General features: G+C 39.2%; 1 long non-coding RNA gene across 1 annotated transcript; it reads left to right on the top strand.

Moving 5' to 3' along the window:
• Positions 1-266: 266 nt before the first annotated feature.
• On the top strand, positions 267-18,523 carry LOC134510803 (uncharacterized). The gene is made up of 3 exons (XR_010069734.1): positions 267-736; positions 2,082-2,182; positions 17,558-18,523. It is a non-coding gene; the product is annotated as an uncharacterized LOC134510803 (long non-coding RNA).
• The last annotated feature ends 277 nt before the right edge of the window (positions 18,524-18,800 follow it).

The raw sequence follows: 18,800 nt of genomic DNA, 5'->3' as shown, positions 1-18,800 counted from the left end.
TGGTTTTCTTTATTTTTAAATAACAGGGAAGAACAAGCATAATTAATGAAGACACATACAGTGGGTAAAGCTGTGCATGGAATAAAGCAGCATTTAGACATGTAGATCAGTATTTCTGAAGTTACGCTATTGGAACATCCAAGCGGTTCCTATGGGCAAATCATTTGTATAAAACACGGAAGAGAAATGTGTAGCATAAACACAACAAAGATCCGATTCTTTTCTTAAAGACTATTATGCAGTTTACACAGCCTGCGATTCCCAAACAAAGAGGGGTTTTGTCAGACAGGGAACAATGTGCATTGCTGCAGGCATGAGAAAGGAGAGCTGCATTTGGAAAGTATTACAATTATAATGGGAGTAGATTTCGAAGCAGATAATTAATGGTAGGGATACAGGATCTTCCCTTCCCACTGGGATTCATTCTCACTCTGTTGGTGTAACTTATAGCCCTGAGGAACACTCTTTTTAGTTTCAAGGCTCTCTTTTCTAATCTCTAGGTCTTTTAGTGTTTTATTGCATTGGTCACAAAGGTTCAAGGAGGTCACTCCAGAAGATATTCTCTACAAGGGATTAAATTGACTCAGAGGAACAAAGTAATTTGGAAGAGTTTTTGCAGAAGCCTTCTTCCACCTTTAAGCTACAAAAAGTCTCCTCTTCCACTCCTGCAAGACCATTTCTGAAGTGCTCCGTTCTCTGCTTTGTATCATTCTTCCTTCAGGAAGGTCAGAAAAGAGTATGTAAATCTAAATTGACTTCATCGTTATAGCTAAACAATGGAAATGGTACATTAAAAAATGTGTATGCTTGGAAGATTATTCTGAATGTTGAAATCAGTTGTTTATATTATTATTGATTAATATAGCATTGCTCTTTCTTTTCAATTACATTAAATAATATAATGTTCTCTTCTGAAGTATCTTTTGTTATAAAAAATAAGATTTTTGGATGGAGAAAACTAGTCTACACAGGATGATGCTTCCACTAATGTTTTTTTAAGTCATTCCAGTAGAATTGGGTAGATCAGAGGGTTGGCGTGAGACTTATTCCTGAAACACTTGAAAAAGTTGTTGAGCATAATTATTCACAAAGACTTAAGAAAGCAACACAGATATTGCAAGCAGAGAAATCATTCTTAAATTTTGAACCATTAAGCTGGCTGGTTAACTATATAAACAATGAACAAGATAGGTTAATATATTCTTTAGTTTATCCAATACAGATTGTTGCTCACTTAGTGTCTGACCTGTAAATAGAAATCTTTGAATTCGTATGCTGAGCACATATATAAGAACAAGAGAGGATTTGTAAGTGGAACACAGCATCACCTTGAAGTGCTTCAAAGTTATACGGAGTCATCAAAACAGTAACTCAAAGTACCGTCAAAGCAGTAAGCTGCATAGCCTCCCTATAGCAATATGTGAATAATTAGAGGAGAGCCATCTGTAATGCATTATGAACCAGTGTGTTCCGGATATCGATCTATTAACGCACACATTTATTAATGTATTTGATGTGTTGAGATATGCCATGCTGTACATACTGCTAAAGTAAAGGAAAAATATATATTTTAAAACATTTTTCATTTGTACTTTTTTCTTTGTGTACTCAAGCATTTCTGCATTTTTGTCTTAAATAATAATATTAAATTTAGCCTTTATTGATTATATTTAGGTGAAGAGAAGTAAGTCTTTCAGTAGGCCAATTAATACAGGCAAAAAAGGCTTTTATCTAGTCACTCAACCCCTTTTGGTCTAACGTGCATGGATATTGTGCATTCAATTAATGTGTTTCAGTGTACAGTAAAAAAAAAATTGGAAAAACTTTTATAAATGCTGAGGTTGCTGGAAGAAAAGATAGATATATATATATATTCATGAAGTGGGCCCTGTAGTTTGATATTTTGCATAATATAATCCCTAAAACATCATCAAAAGACAGCCCTGCTTAGAGAAAAATGCTGACTGTATTGTTTAATAGGAAAATAGAAAATATTATTGATTTTATAGTAAAATTATATATGCAGGTTTATTTAAGATTGAATCATGTTTAATTCATATCTGTTTCTATTTGTTTTGCAGAAGGTTTTGTGCTGTTCAATATTACTGAAAAAATAATACTTCTACAGAGTCAAGCTTATGACTTTTGATATGGGAAGGCTGGATAGTGTTGAAATACATAGGTAATATCTTAACGTGCATACCATTTGTGGTTTATGATTAGCAGATAGATATAGTTTCTCTGAGTCCTAAAATAGTGTTTTTCTGTAGCAATGCTAATAGATTTTTTTGAAACAATATTATTGTAAAATTTTGGATTTCACATTTCTTTAACCTACACCTTGTGAGTTTTTTTTTATGAAAAGGAAACGAAACTCCATCTGGATAATAATAGAAAATCCCTCGTAGGATAGAAACTCTCCATAACAGGCTTTTAGGAGATAGCAACTCCTGTTCCAGTGCTTCCAGGGATGAAGGTGAGGAAAGAGGACAGGGAGACAGGAAGAGAAACAGGTATAACTATCATCATGTCATATATGGGAAAATTACATGGAAGAATAATTGGCCAGTATAAATTTATTCATGGAGACTTCAACATAGCCAAGAAGCAAATCACGTGTCTGGTCCCAAGTCCTATCACAGGTTCTTAACCAGAAGACTAATCTTCCTTCTTCAATTGCAAATTAATAATAGCATTCTGAAATTATAATTTCACTCAGCTTTGTTTCCTGTTGTGCTGGCTGGTGGTTTTCAGTGTCTCTGGTATCTTACCTCTTATTTTTCATTAATTGGTTGGCATTTGATTAGCCACCAGCCTCCTGAACAACAGGGAATTTTGTATTTGAGCAAGCTGAGGTGAGAATTGAGTCCAATATAAGTCATTTGAGTGCAGCTGAGCTGGAGATTCAAGGTGTTAAGTACTTACTGAAGATTGTTCTTATAAATCAGGTCAGTATGTGTATATACAGCTATGTAATCTCAATTAATACACATATGCATGTTCTGTATTTTAATAAAGCCGGACAAAGGAGGTACAGTAAGAAACTAAGTAACTCGGTGAAAACCTAACTGCCCCAATGGCAATGGGACAAAAATGTCTGCGTGTTTACCTACAGTGTAGCCAGACTGTTTTGTTTTTTCTTTGCACATTCATATACCCTGAATGTGAAAATGGAGAAGTGAGGTAATGTGGGCCATTTGGTTTGTTGCTGTGCTTTTTCTTCTGTTCAGCAGATAGATCACCTTGCTTCTCTCCCTCAGTCAAAATAGAGTTGAGGACACCTGATAAGAACAGAAGCTCTACAAATGCCTGTTCCCCAAGGAAAGATTTTTTTCAAGTTTTTTTTTTTTTTTTCCTTTATATATAGTAGAGCAAAGTGCTCCAGTTCATTTCTGTCTAGTGTTGAAAAGGGCTTGTTACGGTCTGTCTCTTTTTATGTTTTGCACCCTCTGCAGTGCCCTTTTACCACCTGAAAATTTACTGCATGGCAGAGGAGCACAGATCCCGTAAATGCGAAACACAAGAGTTTGCAACGTTTTGGAATCTAAATACTTTAGCACAAAAGCTTCCTGTTTTTCTAGCATTATAGGAATGAGAAGGGTCCATAAATTTGTAAAGCAACTCATTAGCTTAAATGTCATATGTGCTGTACTTGTCATGCAAATTTGAAGACTGATTTACAGGCTTAAAATGTTATCAATTGAGCTAGAGTATTAGGTAATACCTAACGTAACTGCTCACCCTGCATTATTCAGAAGCAGGTATTTATTAAAGAAAAACAAATTGACCTTGAGTTTTTTTGTGTTAAATTTAAAAAGGGGAGCAAACTGACAACTAGCCAGCCATAGCTTGTAAAAATGATTTGTGACTATAAAAGGAAAGGGGGGGGGGAAGAGGAGGGGTGAGAGGTAAACACTGTACAGTGCAGATCGGTTGTGCTTTATTCTGGAGCAAACTTGTCCAAGTGAATTATAAATGTGGTAGCTCAATAACAAATGGGGACCAGGAGGGTACGAGCAATAAAATTAGGTGAATGCATAGAGTGCTTTGTATTTTAGTTAGGTGGGTGGTGTAATGTGGTAATAGAAACCCGTTACCTACATACCCTGTTTTAATGAACATTGCTTCATTATACTGCTGTAGTGAACGTTTCTCATTTCCAAGAAGATAAGAGGGTCTGTTACTATGGGAAAAAGATATACTCATTAAACTGCAAAGTTGCCAGCATGCCATTCTTGGTATATACATACACACAAACACACGCACGCATATATACGTATATAAAGCATAAAATGATAAAAATGCTCCTGAACCTTTGCATACCATTTCATTTTTGCAACATTCATTTCATCTATTGCAGAGAAATGCTATTTAATTTGAATGAGACTGTGAATTTTGCAAAATGAGGAGGTAATAGCATTTTACTTAAACTTATGGCATCTCTCTTCATATTGTATGGTTCAGAAACAGTTTCTTCATAATTAAAGTGTCAAAAAAACACATTTGAATCAAGAATGATGAAATTCATTCAGGATGGTTTGCTAAAGAATAATAACTTTAAACTTTCTCCCTTTAAACGGAATTGTTTAGGGCGCTCTCATCAGTTGTCCAGGGTCCTCTTATTTCCTTCTTTTACCCTTGGAAATGAACTTTTCTCTCACAATATTTTCTTTATTTCCATGTGCTCTGCATATTATATACTTCTTATGGGTCAATTATTGGAGTCTGTTGTACTGGTGTTTTATATGAATATTGGGTAAATAATTTTAAAACTTCAGTGAGTCAATAAGAAGATATAACACATTACACCTCTGGTACAAAGAGTATAATCAGTGGAAGTCCAAATTTTTACGCTAATGTGGAGACTTCCAGGAATCCAAGTTGAGAAATGTGAATTTGTCAGCGGGTCGAACTTGACTCCACAATATTTGGCTTATTAGTTCACTGCTGAGCACAGGATGGTACCTCTGGCCTTGATTCAGCAGTCTTTAAATAAATGAATAAGTGCTCTGCTGAGTCGGGGCCAGGTGGGTGCAGTGCCTGTACAGGGCACGTTGGGTGAAAGACAATGTTGACCAAAGGGGTTTGATTTCTTTTTCCTTATAGGGGAACAAATCTGAAAAATATCAGGGGAATTATGTACATACAGAAACAATAGCAAGAAAGAAGATGGACCAAGAAATCTTACCTAAAAGTAACTTTGTGTGTTTAGAACAGCAATACTTGTTTTGTGACATGGAAAAGATTTGCTTGATCTTCATTATTTTTCTGGCGTGTTTTTTTTTTTTTATTAATTACTCACTGGGGTCGTATATAATAAGGGTGGGATTTGCTGCACCTTAATGGCTATGTGAAAACTGTGTAGTCTGAGCTTCTTTATGTGAAACGAGACAGGCTCTCTCTAGGAGCTGATTTATCCCACCCTGGGGTGCGTGTGGTGAATTACCCCCAGAGACGCCGCTGTGCGGAGGGAGACTCTGATCAGACAGAAGTTAGGTGAGATAAAGGTGATGCTACCTGGCTAAATATTAAAAAAGCTTATTACACAGGTGTCTGTCTTGTCTCTTGCCCAGCAGAATTAAGACGTGAAATGAAGGGGAGAAATTAAGTTTACAACTTACCCCTGTGCCTGCGTGAAGCAGGTGTCTGAATGCGAGCCAAATAGCCAGCCCTTAGATCCAGCTTAATTTCTGGAGAACGACTGCTGTAGAAAAAAGCTCCCAGTGTTCCTCACATTGACCTAGTTTTCAGTGTTATCTAGTGACTCTGTGCTAATGTGACCCAGTATTTTCCTTTGCTGTTAGCTGCCTGGTCCATTTAGAATTTTTCCTTCTTGTTTACCGTCGGCGTCTGTACTCACCAGGCACCTAATCCTGCAAAGTGCTGAGTCCCACCCGGGAGCTATGGGCTATTCTCTGCTCTCATCTAGCAGGAGTCAGTCTGCCCCATTTCTCCCAAGATTAGGCTGGATAAGAGACAGGTAACCATAAACAGCATTGTAGCTGGTTTTAGGATTGTACCCCGGCAAAGGTCAAGCATAATGGTGCAGTGAAAATAAAGCATTTTGAGTCATTTATTCCTTTAAAAAGGTTTGTATCATCCATGCAGCTGCAAAGCCATAATGCTTTCATTAAAAGTCACATCTGTGCTGAATTAAAACAGGAGCCTTTTCCAGCCAAGAAGTATTTGTCAGGTTGAAAGTTTTTCTCTTAGCTCCTGAAGCTTTTTTCCAAAATCCGAGGGCTAAGACAGAGAGCAGACCTTGTCACGAGCTGGTACCGAGGTTTAAGTACATTCCTGCTATGTTATTCACCGTCTGGCTCCAATTTGGAGGTACATCTCCCTTGTGTTCACTTTATTAACCTACATATGACTGGCTCTTTTGTTTAATGTGGAAATGAAAAAATAGACGCTGGGCCCAAGAAAAGTAGTCTGAAAACATCTTTTTCCAGATTTTCTGCTCCTTGTGGCACATTAACCACTTGTATGGAAAATTCGGTGGATAAAATATCTTTTGAAAGATGTTTTTTTCAGAGTATGCATTTTTAGCTTTATGTGAAAAGACTTAAGCAATCACCAAACCTTAGTCCTCTCCTCTCCCCCAACTTTTTGAGCCCAAGTTCTACCAAAACTGACTTCAAAGATAGGAATGTACCACGTCTATGAAAATTGCCAAGCAGATAGAAAAGGAAAGCCAAAATTAATACCTCCACTGAGGGTGCATCTGGGGCGCGAGCCCTGCAGCTGTGTGCTGTGTAGCTGAGCGGTGAAATAACAGGCGTGTATTCCTCAGCACATTGCTGGCGCCAATTTCACGGAAAGCCACCACATAAACGACTACTGGTTGGTCCATCTGATGGGTATGGCACCTGGTAATAAGTGGGAGGACTTGAACGAGGAACGGGAGGTATTGTGGGAAGATCCGTGGTGGATATGAGTGTAAGTGTGGGTTGTTGGGCATGCATCTTTAGGACAAAAGGCTTTGCTATTTCTGCTGCTCACAGGCCAGCTGACTCAGAGAAATGCTTCCTCCAGAAGGGGTGGAAAGTGTCAACGTTTCTTTGTCGTCTCGTCAGTGTGACCGCTTCAGTTAGAAAAGGACAGCAAGCATCTGTCTGTATGACAACCATAAGTGGAGAGCCCAGTGGAGTTGGGTTTCCAAAGCACTGCAAATTATCTTCATTAGTTTAATTAAACTTTTATTTGAATGCAAGATCAGCAAAGCTTTGAGAAGAAACTCAAGGAAGAAAAGGAAGAGCACACCTTTACCAGCACAAGTGATACGAAAAAGTGCAATGGGACAAGAAGGATAAGCTACCTTTTATACCACTATTCTGCCCAGGAATCTCTGGTATTATCTAGGACTTCTTGTGCTAAACTTAGTATGACTGAGAAGAAAAGTCCCTGCCCTCAAGGATCTTAGTCTACTTTTTCTGGGTAAAATAAACAAACTTCCGCAATTGTTTAGGCTTTTAATACCTAATGTACATAATATATTTGTATAAATTATCTATCTATCTATCTGTCTATCTATCTATTTACCTACCTACCTACACATGTGCATACATAGAAAATCTGGGTGCTTCTTCAGGTCTTTAAAAAAATCCATCAAGCAAAGAGACCAGTTTTTATTTTAGAACCAACAGCATTTCAACTAATTTTTTCCCTTCCCTACTCTGGCATCCCACATCGCTGATGTCAAGGTCTTCCCCAGTCACAGAATTATACTCTCTTATTTTTCCAGTAAGGGCTATCATCTCAGAGGGAAACTTGTACCAAGGTTTCCTCCAGGTTTTTGGCTGAGATGTTTCATGAGGGAAATATTTTGTTTGAAGAAGATACTTGGATGTATTACAAACACTGCGAAGAGCTTCCCTCCACTGCGGAGGAAAAGGGGAAAACCACCTCCAACTTTTTTTTTTCATGAGAAGTGTCAGATTTTCTGGATGTGTTTAGCAGTGCTGTGCTGAATCTCATATCCTGGGGAGAAGTTCTGGCTCTGCAGAAGCCCACAGAGATGCTCCTGCCAGCTCCTGCAAAGCCAAGCAGAGGCAAGACTCATGGGAGCAGGGAAAGGCTCATTTCTTCCTCAGTGCTCCAGAGAAAGGTTTGGGGGAAGGGGGGGGCCCTCTGGAGCCTGCATCATGCCAGGTCTCTGAGCTCATACAGCCACAGCTCTCCCTTCCTCGATGTTGCGGAATGGGTATCTTGTTTCTGTTGTATATTTTTATGGAAATAAATTTAAGGAAAATACCCCTGAAGGTAACCTTTGATTTAGGTGTTCCCTCAGGGTTGATTGCTTAACATTCTTCTTCCTGCAATTATTTAAAAGGGGAGGAGGATGGAGAAAAATGTGAGGGAAAGTAGTATTTTTCTAAGCAAAACCAAGGGAATTGAAAAAAAATGTTGTTAAAAGAGAATTTCTGACACAGTCCAAACTGTCTTTGCAATCCTGCACTTTCCCTTACCCCGTAAGGTTTCACTTCCCCATATCGCTCAGGAGCAGGGGAGGAGATGGACAGACCTTGGCTGTGTTCCCTCCAATAGATAGTCTTGGGGCAGTGGTGGCGACTGTTACTGAAGCACACTTTGAGATTTCCAGGTTCCAGCTATTGAGAGTTTCTGAATTTCACTGTCAGGTGCAAACACTAAAGAAGATGAAGGGATTTCATTATTGCCAGGTCGCAATATTGCTCGGAATATGCTGTCTCTGGAGGATGACTGGGGTCTTGTTCCTGGTTCCTCACAAATTAAATGAAAGAGGGCTGGGGTGGTCTTCCCTGTTACCTGAACTTAGCAAGCTGAGAACAAGAGCGTAGAAAGTTAAAGAGAAGTGACATGGATTTAACACTCTGGTGCCTATAAACTTGTAATTTCAGTGGAAATTTGCATGCTGAAAAGCTGTTTATTCGGTATTTGTCTTATCTTAATGTTTATGGGTTTATTTTCATTTTCAATACATTTAACCTTTTGAGCGTCTTGACCCAGGAAGAGGTCATTATTTATTTAATAAGAAAATTATTTTGTTTATGGCCACCTTTCTCCTTGTGCCTCTTATCACACAAGAGGTGTGGGGTGGTGGGGCAGGGGTATCACTATAACCATTGCTTCACTGAGGAGGAAATGCAGATGATCTCCTGGAGCTATTAATCATTCCCCATTGCCTTGACTTGCTAACCATTGAAAACAGATACAGGGTGGATGCTGGTGTCCAATGCAACGTTAGATGATTGAATAAAGTGTGTTGGTGAAGACTCGAATGAAATGTCTTCCTTCCCTGGCACGCTTACCATGAGGAAAGCACTGGGTGCAAAGCTCCGTGGGGCTTTGCTTGTGGGTGTTCAAGCAATAAGGCGTTTCCCTACTTACACCCCCGAAAGGGAGAGTTCGGAGAACCTCTAACACATGCATATGGGATTAGATATAAAGATACCTCTATGTGTTCGCAGGATCACAAGTTCAGTGCCTAGAGGATCTGGAAGGTGGAGACAGGGGATCCTAGCAGTCCCAGCCCTGGTCATCAGGCATCTTCCTGGGGACAGGGACATGCTGAGGCTGGGCCAGAACATGGGCCCGTGGGTGGGCCTGGCTTGAGAGTGCCCATGGCCAGTCAGGGCAGGGCTATGGGGAGTTACAGACCAGTCCTGCTGTGATGTCTCTGGGGCAGGGCCTGATGGTCCTGGGGGACTGAAATGGCGTCCTGGGCTGTGGATAGGGTGGAAAGAACCTGGGGGGCTGGGCAGGGATGGGAAAGCCCATCAGTGCCCAGGACACTGGCAGTGTTTTGGTTAGCTAGCCAGGAGGTCAAGCAGAAAGGGGAACCTAAGAGTTTGAACCCTAACTTTCCTTTAGGTGGGGATGCTGGTTCAGGTCTCTTTCCTCTGTCAGGTCACCAACTTCTGGGTGGAACTTCATGTATTTGAGACCATTGTTTGCCAGTTAAAAATAGCTGAAATTGGTCAGGTTGAAACTTACTTGGCAGCATGCTTCTGGGGTGGAGGTTAGTTGCCTTTAGGTGCTGATAGTCTTTGGGCAGGGTTTATGAGATAGTCGTTTTGAACAACAATGTCTAGACTTATCTAGCTAGGTTTGAATTTGCCTACAAAATTTGTTTTCAAAATAGTACGCGTTTTTCCCGGATCTCCAAGGACAGGCACAAATTCCTCTCCTCACACAGGAACGCAATGATGCACCCACTTGCTTTATAGTTCTCCTTAACTGTCATCTTCTAAAACTGGCCCTTGTTATTTGTATGCATGTCGGACAGATGCATTGCATGATCAGGGTTTACATTTCTAGACAGTACTCGGGACGCAGAGAGGTGATGTTCTCTGTACATTTCTGTATCTGTAGGCTGTACTTGACTACTGGTTTTCCCATAAGAATCTCTTTGACCCCCATTTAGTTTTCCTTGTGATGAATTCTTATCTCAAATTACTGTGTAACTAACAGTTTCCAGTAGCCTGCTTTAAAAAAAAAAAAAAACCCTGGAAAAACCAACCCCAAACAAAAACGCCTAACCACAAAGTAACTGCAACGATAATAATAAAAAACCTTGTTCTTACTAGGTTGCAATCTCAAACCAATCCACTTTGACTGTAGCCGTGGCAAATTGCTGTCTGAAAATGACTGCCCTATTCATCTGTTAATATTGTTAGAAAGAAAGCTACAACTGTACCTATCAGTGTAACTAAATTAGAGCAGGTTCACATAAGGCAGGCGCACATAAAAATGTACTTATGAAACAGATGTATCCCTCAACAGGAAAATGACAGCAATTCTGATAAAATGCTTTTATTATTTACTTTCAACAAGTATCTATAGCTGCAGCTTGACTATTGTTGAATCATTTCAATAATCTTGTTATAGGCCTGGCAATAAAAGGAAAAGCACTTCAGCACAGTGAAATGGCCTAGCTCCTGACATGTTCAGTGGCATGTCAGTGATACGGTGGTATTTTTTTAAGCTGTCGACACGAACAGCAGCATTGTTTATCCAGGCAGTGAAGTGCCTCAAAGGAGAGCACATCCTTTGCGTGGAAGGCGGCAGCTGGCGCAGGTGGAGCCCTGCCGGTAGGGATGGATGGATGGATGGATGGATGGATGGATGGATGGATGGATGGATGGATGGCTGCTCTGCAAGGGAAGCCTCGGTTCTGCTGGGTACAGCTCATGTCTCTTGGAGGTAAACACAGCAGCGTGAAGATTACACTTGGAAATTAAAAAAGAACGTTGGCCTTAAACTGGGCAAGTGCAGGTATCTCCACTTTTCTGCTTAATTATGTACCATAAAGTTTATGGTCCACTTACAAGTTCCTCTGAAACTAGTGCCCAGAGCATCTCCTCTTTCAAACCTAAAGTTTTTTGGGCATGGATTGTGGGCATTTTGAAAATGGATGCAATAGTAAATGGATAGTTAACATTTTTGTATTCGCTGTCTTTCCAGGTTTTCATAGATTTCGGAAGAACTGTGAGATGATAACTAACTATGTGCACAAAACATTGCAGTTGGCAAGTACAGAAGTATCTTTTGCTATCTATAAGAACACAGAAAAATAGACTCGGTGTCTTGAATATAGTCATGTAGGATGTTTGTGGCAAAGTAAGGAATATCTTTAGAGTATTTAATTTTAATCTGCTACAAAATAACATTGATTCCACTTCAAAAATGTGGAACAACTTATTTTTATTTGTTCTCAAACTTCCAGAAATATTCACATCTGAGCAGAGAATGAAGCTCAGAGCATTTCAGAACAGGAGTGGAAAATGCCTAAAAATGTTAAATAGTGGACAGTATCTATGAGAAGTTATATGAAATGCAAAATATAATATCACAAAACTGTACTGATTCTTCTGGTAATTGTTTCAGGTGACTATAAAAACATTCTTTAGCAGAATATGTTTAATTACAAGCTCTGGTAATTAAAGAGTTAAGGTTTCTGTAGCAGCATTTCTTTACTCTTACATTGCATATATTATTCTATGTAGTAAAAACTTTAAAGTTTCTGAATGTTCAGTGTAAGAACATTCTGTGACTGAATTCTTAAGCTTTTTAATCTTTAGCATATTTTGGGGGTCTTGCAGTGAAATTGGTTACATGACCCTTGCTTTTTACACTTGTTTTAATTTATATTTTCCCTGTTGTGTTTATATCTCTATTTTTAATAACTATTTCTTTTTAGAGTTTATTTTAGTATCTATTGTTGAGAGACGAACAAGTATATTTGAAAACTATTTCTGTCTATAATTCATAAGTTTCTGAAACTTCCTCCGCTTGCTCTGAAACACACCATGATTAGATTCCGCCCAAAGGAGAATAATTATTCTGGAAATTAGAAATAAATCCTGTACTGCTTTTCTTTTTGTTTTCTTTTCATTTCAGACAATGGGAAGCAGAAAAGTGCCCCATATGATAAAAATGTAAAATTTTAATCTCTGCTATTCCAAGAAACAAGAGAAATTGTTGGATTTTTAGCTGTTGCCTTCAGTGAGGACCACGTACTTGGATAGTTTGAGCAGAAGTTAACTATCACAAACATCTTAGGCAGTTGGCTAATCTCTTCCCATGCACGCTCAATGAGTTTCTGCCAAAATATTTCAGGCAGCGAATGGAATTGCTTCTCTGCTGAGAGCTCCCATTGCCTGGTTGCCCTGCTCAGCCTGAGAGCCCCAAAGGGGTGGTTTGAATGGGGAGATTATAAATATCTCAGCAGAACAGACGTAACACTTACAGTGAAAAGATGGTTGTAGAAGGAAGGAGGGAGATGGGAAATTGGGGGTTTTGCAGGGAAAGGTGTTTTTCCCACAGGGAATGTACTTTTAGCAGGTGTCCGACTGGTCCTGACTCAGCTTAACTAAGGTTTCCATCTAGATCTCTTTTTCTAAAACACGTGTAAACATCATCTTCAATTTTACCTGACTGATAGCTCAAAATACGTTGAGTGCTATAGAGATGTTTTCTTTTAGTAACATGAAAATTGATTTCTGGTCAAACCAAATACTCTGAAATGCCTGTCCAAAGCCCATAAATGGAGAAGCTGATATTGTATCAGTGGAGGCTGGCAAGCATGGGGAAAAAAGGTTTATTCATTCTGCCTACGAGAGCTGTGTAAACAAAAACAAAACATTCTTTCAGGAGAGAACATGAAGAACTGGCAAGGAAACAAAAGTGTAATGGAGAAGATTTCTAGGCCACCCAGCTGCCTAATTACTGGCAGCATCTCTGGATTTTTACAGCATGCCTCCCTAACGCAGTCCTTTGGAAAACAAAATGCCATATTATTGCAAAATAGTTACAAATCTAAAGCATTTTGTATCCTGTAGACTTCAGATTTTATCTACAGTGGGATTTTTAAGAGACTTGTACTGCATGTTGAATTAAATAGAGCAACCTGTTATCTTTTTGTAACACATTAAAATTTAATTTACCAAGATGAGCAAACTGGAAGTCTAGTTTCATTTTCCAACGTGATCTGGAAGACAGTGGTGGCATTATTCACAATTTCCTACGGACAATAATGGAAACCCTGGGTTTTGTACAGCCTTGCACTTACAGTGTCCATACTGTGCTGTTGCGGAACGATTTAGCCATTCCCATGAGTATTCTCAGCAATGTTTTATATCTGATTCTTTAACAGTATTATTAAGACATGATGGGCTATTTTTTAGCTCTGCTAGCAAACTATTTAGAGGAAATAACAGAATTTTAAAAATAATAACAATTAAAAAAAAACCCCAAAACCATACCTGCAGGGACAATAAATAGGTTTTATTCAGTTTCCTGAAACTGTGACCATGCTTGGTTGTAGATAGAAAAGACCTTTGCTTGTTCTAATAATGCATTCCTAATCATAAACATCTGTATAAAATAATGCAGATGTATGTAATTATAAAAGTATTTAAGGCTTATTTAAGTTTTCTGGTTTTGAATCTTTGCAGTCTTTCTCTGTTTAGAAAACAATGTTGAAAATACATTTCTTTATTAGGAAAAATCATTTCTTTCCAGATATGAACAAGAAAGCATTACTTTATTTTTCCTGAAGTTACTGCTCTCCCATGATGCATCGTTGATGCTGTTAATACTTTTTCTGTGTATTGAACTTTGTTATCACAGTATTACTGGGGGAGTAATTGCAATCCATTTAGCACAAGCAAAAAAAAAAAAAAAAAGTAGGTGAGTTAGTTACTGCTGTCTCCAGTGACTAGTGTTAATTAACTCTGGCTTCATCTGCAATGTAAAAATGAGCACTTTTTAAATGGTTGTGAAATAATCTTGTGGCTCAACAATATTTATAAAATGTATTTCCATTTTTAATCCAAGAAACTATCCAGCAGTTTGGACATCTTGAAGATCATGCCAGTTAAGGAAAAAAAAACCAACCCACAAACGTATCAGTTATATGTAATTGTGCTCTCAAGAAAATATAAATATCCTGTGCTACAAACACAGGAGGATCAAATGCCTTCTTCTCTTACTTGTATCTTTAAGCCTGTCCCAGACAGCACCTTCTGCTCTAGTTGGGCTTCTCCGCAGAACTTCACTGCAATCCTAATTCAGGCTCTAATCAAAGCTGCCTCCTCTGCCTCCAAGCACGTTCTTTCTCTCTCTCTCATCCTCATCTGCTCCTACACACAGGGGTCAGCAAAGCTTTGGCATCCATGTAAGTTAGATTCCTGAGGGGATTTGCATATTTCTGTATTTTGGGTTAGAAATCTCTTCCAGTCATTACCTGTTTGCCCAAGTATGCTTCTTGCCTCCTCCCAGACATCTGAGTATCAGGTCAATAGTTACATATGTCAGTCTTAAAAATGTTTAATCAAAACTCTAATGGTATATGTACTTTTTTCTCTCTTCATTGACAGATAAGACTACTTTTATTACTGCTTATAAAACCATATTTAAATCTTTTTAGATGTCTAGTTTCTGTGCATAGCAACTATATGTCAGAGTTTGCAAAATGGTCCCTGTCCAATGCAACTAAGTTAGTGCAGCACGGGAAAAAAATCTCTTATAAAGAAGAAAAAAAGAAAGTAGACAAGTTAATGCAAAGTGTCCTACCACAGAGTGTATCCTGCTAGTGTGAGCTGTCTTTTTTTCATACCATTTTTAGACACAAGGCAGAAAACCAAATCACTAGCAATGTGCACTCTGTGGTGAGCATCCCAATATACTGACAAGCTGAACTTTGGCAGGTTCCATCATCCACCAGGTTCCACTGGTACTAGAGTACCAGTGAGATTTCAGGGCACAAGCTAAGTCCAGCAGCAGAAAAGTTTGGTACTTTGGCTGGTGATACTCTTTTTTTTTTTTTTTTTTTCCTGGGCCCGATGGCCTAAATATATTATTCTGCCAAGGTTATGGCATGATAACCACTGCATATGTCAGAGAAGGCACTCTGAACTCATTGTCTCAGGTGACTAAAAACGTCATTTTACTCTGCACGCACATATTGATTAGTTATTCTCACCAACTTCAATTACAAATAGTACTGCTGTGGTGCACGCCAGATTAACATATCCTAAAGTAATTCTCAGCCTTTAGCCTATTAATCCAAGACTTGACCCAGTTCAGGTGTGATAGATCCATCATTGTTGCCCAGACGTCTCATATGTATGTTCAATTAGATCAAATGTGAAGAAGTGCATGGTGACATACACCAAATCTGTGAACTACACTGCTATGTATACTGCTCATACCTTTGCAATGCTGTAATTGTACCCTTCAGTTATTTTAGACCTTTGGAATGTAATGGAGAAAAATGCTTGCTTGCAATAAGTAATGTTGGTTTGTTAATTGCTACTCATTGTGTTAAATCTTTAGCATATGACGATTGCTCACATAGAGTGGGTAGGTCTGTCTCATTCAAAAATAAAAGCCAGAAAATATTACCTTGTTGCCCCCCAGTACTTCTATTATCTTGGGTTGCTATGACATTGCCACACATAATACAACATAATGGCAACGGAAAGCAAAAAAGCATTCTGGCCTGTGAGAGTGTTGATGTAAACAGATAATGAAGCTTTCTATTGTATACCATGATAATAGCACAGGAACAGAAACAGATCTTTATATGATAGCAGCTTTGATTTATATATTTACTGGGCTTTATATAAGGCATTCATCATGATTCTGTCCTCCTGCACAAATAATTACATATAAACTCCTCATGCCAAGATATCAGAGCCACTATCTATGGCAAGATCTTTTTCATTTGTTCAACCCACTTAGACACCAAATAGGATAAGGCTTTTTTAACCACAAACCTCCTCATGACCCCAAACCTTTTGGGATGCTGACTTTTGGAGCCTTTTTTAGTTAGGCAAGGGGATCATTTCATTCAGGCTCTTTGCATTGGAAGAACTCTGGTGAGCATCCTAGAAGCTGCGTGTTTTGTGGTGGACTTGCTGCAGCAGTATTGCACCAGGAGAGAGATACTTCCCTTTGGGACTCAAGTTTCGGTCAATCTGAGAAGAATTTTAGCTCACACCAGCCAACCAGCAACACAGTCACCCAGTCAGTCTGAGCTCTGGTGGCAGCATCAGCCTGAAGTACTGAAGGCTTTGTGGATGATATGAACGTGCTGAGAGACAGATGCACTATTTTTCTGCAGGATGTTGAGAACTGACCTGATCCTCTGGGCTCAGACATGCAAGAGCAGCACCACAAGTCCTCCTTCCTGACTTCTGGCAGCTCGGCATCTGTCACCTCTCTCTGCTATCCACAAGTCAGTGACATGCAGACTGTTTCCTATAAGCTTCCTATGGCATGAAAGAACCTGAGTTATACTTCAAGGTTACCTTTGAGAGTTCAGAATTGCAATGTGGGCAACTTTGCTGAAGGCTATAGGGCATGGTATAGATGGAGTTTGGAGTTAAGGGAGCCATAAGGTTAAACCTATATATTGGAGTAGAAATCGTCTAAGTCTGCCATCCACTGAAGTCAGAGTGGCTTGACAGCATGTTAAGTCTCCACAGGGAGTAAAAAGGTTGAAATAATTTGAATTGGGAGCCCTCCCCCTCCCTAACCAGTTGCAAACTTAAATAGCTTAAGGCTCAATAGAGCCATAGGAATGCTTTGCATTGGCAAAGCAAACTGTAAGCTGGTGCAACCCGAGAAGCTCTGCTGTGAGTATTTTCCCTGGGTTGCGGCTAATGAGTGCATGGGTATTCTGCTCCCAGAATGGGAGTTTCAAATTCAGTAAGAATTCTCCCCACCCCCACACCGCCCCAAAATTGTGAATAGTATAGTCAATGAGATGAGGAGAAAAAGTGTACAACCCTCTTCCACCACCATTCTAAAATGGTTTTTTCCCTGGACGTCCCCTTTCTCCTACACTCACTTTGGACTGAAAATCCATTATTTGATGAAGTCAGGTTAGCAGCAAAGAGAAAAGCGTCATATCAGCTGTCTGGCGCATGGGACTTTGGAGGTGCTATGATACTGGGAAATGGCTCATTTGTGTCTCTTGCAGCTATACAATGTCTTTCCAGAAACATTTTGTATGTTAGACTAAGAAACTGATGCTTTAACTGATGTCTTCTTGATTCCTTTGGCACAGGTCATCCAAAAGAATTAGCTGGCTCAGGAGCATGGTACAAAAAGGGAGGAGAAGAAGATGAAAGCTGGTGATAAAGATACTCAGAAGCCAAAGCTCTTGGTAACATCCAGCTGGATCTTGGCAGTGCCCTGGGACTCTGACCCTCACAGGCACCTCTGATCTCCTGAACCACAAAGGAAAAAACTCTATGGGTTCACCGGGAGCTGTAAGGACAGTTTTACTCCATCACTCTTTGACAGTCTTTAATTATACAGCCTAATAAAAAAATGCAGACAGTAATAGAAATCGGAAAGAATTATCCCTTATAAGTTTAAAAATGTTAGTATATATATTTTAAGCCCTCATAAGCAGTCCGTATATTATGCATGTTAATATGTATCTTTGAGTGATATTAAAAATAGCATTATGATCATATGACAAACCAGTTGCTATAGTAACTACATTTTTGCTGTAGAACAGCAAAGTAATAATGTGTAAAATGTGTAAATTATCAGTGTGTAAGAGCAACTGGTGCGTCTTCGCTCTGCTATGCTGCTTTAAAATGAATCTTTCTATGAATATACATATCTCATTCATGTATTCTCATGACACTCCTGTTGCTGGCTCCGTCTCTTCAGTTGGCCACCCTTGTAGCGCTTAAGTGAGACGTGACATTTCAGCCAAAAGAAAAAGCAGTGGAAGAAGCAGAGATAATGGAGTCGATCCAAAATAAAAAGGCTTATACTGATTTCAATGGACTTTGCCTCGGGCCTTATGCAAACAAAGGTGATTTATGAGGGATAGCATAAAAAGGCAGAGTTCACTCATTTTTGCGTGCCTGTTACCACATTCTCCTGCTGAAATCTGAAGAGATGTTGCACTTGACACTGGGGAGAAGCAGGATCAAGTGCTAACATGTTGGAGATTTCTATAGCAGGCTGAGGATATCTCGGTGAATGTGGAACCAATTTTCCAGACCTCATCTCCCTTCACCCCAAAATTCCAAGCTTCTAGATTTACACGTCTGTCAAATGGGGTTTTTTGCCATTGAAATTTCTTAGGATAGATAAGATAAGTGTTACTAAAATTTAAGAGTGGGTGAAAGACATGGAATGAAGTCCTGGCTTAGCTGAATTCAATAGCAAAACTCTCATTGACAGTATTTCACCTTTTCTGCTTAGTGTCACACTGAAGAGGGCAGTGACCTACTGGCCTGCAGGAGATTGTAACCCCCCCCAAACCCAACAGAGATATTTATTCTCAA

This window comes from Chroicocephalus ridibundus, chromosome 2, assembly GCF_963924245.1.
Source record: "Chroicocephalus ridibundus chromosome 2, bChrRid1.1, whole genome shotgun sequence".
Classification (NCBI taxonomy): Eukaryota; Metazoa; Chordata; class Aves; order Charadriiformes; family Laridae; genus Chroicocephalus; species Chroicocephalus ridibundus.
Note: the sequence above shows the minus strand (reverse complement) of the source record. Positions and strands in the feature narration are given on the sequence as shown.